The sequence below is a fragment of the Euprymna scolopes genome, chromosome 15 (genome assembly GCF_053919585.1).
Source record: "Euprymna scolopes isolate OS-2025 chromosome 15, ASM5391958v1, whole genome shotgun sequence".
Classification (NCBI taxonomy): Eukaryota; Metazoa; Mollusca; class Cephalopoda; order Sepiida; family Sepiolidae; genus Euprymna; species Euprymna scolopes.
In genome coordinates this window covers 73,031,644-73,034,874 of record NC_136496.1, presented here as the reverse complement: position 1 = coordinate 73,034,874, position 3,231 = coordinate 73,031,644, and the positions used below count along the sequence as shown (strand labels likewise).

Here is a 3,231-nt window from a genome sequence, read left to right as displayed (position 1 = left end):
CTTATTTTTGTTATTGACCAGAGTGCCCCTTTTGGGGAGCTGGTTTTCCCCCTAAATTTTTAACCGACCTCATGTCTATTTCCGCCCTTGTGGGGAGGCAAGTAAACAAAAAAAAAAATAATCAGAATGGACATTTTCCAGGGCATTTTATAATTAATCAGAAGTGACATTTCCAGGGCATTTTGTAATTAAATCAGAAATAACTTTTTCCAGTTACTTTTTTAATATTAAAACTTTGTTACATTAAACATAGTACCTATTCACAATGCCTTCCCACGGGACAGATTTAGACACCAGGGTCGTTTTTTAACGTGGAAAAAAAATTGCCTTAGTCATAAAGGATTTCTCTTCCACTGAGAGAGAAGAAATTGAAATGTAGCACCTGAAGAACAGATACTACACTTTGATCTTAGCCAAAAGGCCAAGAAAGGCAAATCATTTTTATTAGTTTTGCCTCAACAGCGATACCAATTTATATATATATATATATATATATATATATATATATATATATATATATATATATATATATATATATATATATATATATATATATATATATATATATATATATATATATATATGACAAGGTTTATTTGGAATATTCCACTTTTTGGAATATTCCACTTTCCTTTTTTAGAGATGCACAGCATGATAACGGACGGAGCGATAAACGTAATAATATAATGATAATAAGACCAAAAAATCCTAAAGGAGGTAAAAAGAAGGAGAAAAAATCTCGCCATGGTGTGGATCAATTACAAAAAAGTATACGACATGGTGTGGATCAATTACAAAAAAGTATACTCCCAAACATGGATAATAGAATGCTTAAAAATGTATAAAATACCAAGCAGAGTCATCAAAGTGATAGAGAATGCAATGAAAACGTGGAGATTGGAACTGGCAGCTCCTGGACAACACATAACAGAAATTAACATACAAAGAGGCATCTTCCAAGGAGATTCACTATCACCATTACTGTTCATCATAGGCATGATGCCCCTGAACAATATACTGAGAAAGTGCCAAGCCGGATACAAATTCTCTAACACAGACGAAAAAATGGACCACCTGATGTACATGGACGATATGAAACTTTTTGCAAGGGCTGAAAATGAACTAGAGACACTAATAAACACTACCAGGATATCCAAATAGAATTTGGTATAGAAAAAACGTGCACTACTAGTTATAAGAAAGGAAAAACTGGAGACGACAGAAGGCATGAAACTGCCCAACCAAATGGAGATGAGGGCACTAGGGGAGCAAGACGTCTATAAATACTTGGGAGTTTTGAAAACCGACAACATCAAAGCAACAGAAATGAAAGAGAGAATTGGAAAGGAATACTTCAGGAGAACAAGAAAACTTCTGGAAACTAAATTATATAGCAGAAACTTAATAAAAGTTATAAATACATGGGCAGTATCACTAGTAAGATACTCTGGACCGTTCATAGTGTGGACCAAAGAAAAACTAAGACAGCTCCATCAGGAGACCAGGAAACTCATGATCATGCACAATGCACTACACCCAAAGGACGATCTTGATCAACTCTCCGTGAAAAGGAAAGACATCAGGAAGGGACTGGTATCTATAGAAGACTGTGTGAATAACACCAAAAAAGAACTAGAAAATTACATAACACAAAACACTGAAAGGACAATTATGGCAGCAAGCGACACTGGAATAAACAACAAAACAGACAAAGAATAAGACAAGAAAAGAAAAATGGGAAGAGAAACAACTACACGGATTCGTAAGGATGACAGAAGATGAGAATAACGAAAACACTTGGACATGGATGAGAAAAGGACACGTAAACAGAGTAACTGAATCCCTAATAACGACAGCACAAGATAACTCAATAAGAACCAATGACATCAAAGCAAAGATCAACAAAACACAAGAAAACAGCAAATGCAGATTCTGTGGACAAAGAGAGAAAACGATAAACCATATAGTAAGTGAATGTAGCAGACTAGCTCAAAAGGAATACAAGAACAGGCATGACCAAGTGGGAGAGCAGTACACTGAGAATTGTGCAAACAACTGCATTTCGAACACGCAGACAAATGGTACAAATATAAGCCAGCAACAGTAACTAAAAACGAAAATCACAAAATCCTATGGGACGTGAATATACAAACGGATAAACCCATCCAAGCAAGAAGACCGGATGTCGTAATAATTAACAAGAAAGAAAATGCCTGCCAAATCATAGACTTTGCTGTTCCAGCTGACCACAGGACAAATATCAAAGAAAAAGTGAAACAGAACATATACACAGAGCTAGCTAGAGAACTGAAAGGGATATGGATGATATAAAAAAATTAAGATAGTACCCAAGAGCGCTAGGAATTATTAAAAAAAACTTTGAAAAAAGAATGGGAGAAATTGGAATCAGAGAAATGACTGGAAAAATACAACAAATAACAGTAAACATAATAAAACAGCTGAAATATTAAGGAAAACTCTTGAATGCAGGGACTAATACACATGAGCCACAAAGGATGAGACAAGAAAACAAAAATGGGAATAAACCAAACGAACTGCTGCAGAGACAAAACATGAAGCGTTACATGGAACCAAGAACATTGAAGATACATAAGTTCTCTATCCCTCCCCCATTCCATTACCCAATCACCGCTCCCAACAAAAGAATGATGCCAAATAGCCGGGAAGGGTCAAGAATAATTGAAAGACTGAGGAGAAAGAGCACTAACTAGACCTCTGTTGGACAAGTGTGAAGAGAACTGGATCTTGGGGAGGCTTATTGCCACTCAAATTCCAGTGGAGGAATGGCTGGTGCTAGCGAGAGATGGATGGTGGGTGGCTGTTGTGAAAATGCAAATTCATTTGCAAATGTTATCAGAAGAGGTGGAAAGCATTGGAAAACTGGGGAGACTTGTTGGCACTCAGCTTCCAGAGAACACCAAAGGCTGTTTTCAAGGAGAGATCGTTTATGACCTGCGTGAAAGCTCCTTGTTAGCCAATAACAATAATAATAATAATTCCTGTAGATTGTAGATTTTGCTGTTTCAGCAGACACTGGCAACGGACTTGAAGATCAAGAAAACTGAGAAGTGGCACAAATACATGGAACTGGGAACAGGGATCTGGAAGATGAAGAAAGTCCAGATAATACCACTAACCACTAGGAACAATACTGAAAACTTTGAAAAAAGAATGGGAAAAATTGGAATTAGAGGGATGGCTGAGATAACA

The 3,231-nt window shown here is 36.5% G+C and overlaps 1 pseudogene; it reads right to left on the bottom strand.

Annotated features, from left to right (window-relative positions):
* Positions 1-318: 318 nt before the first annotated feature.
* Positions 319-434, bottom strand: LOC145294326 (U2 spliceosomal RNA; annotated as a pseudogene).
* Positions 435-3,231: the final 2,797 nt, after the last annotated feature.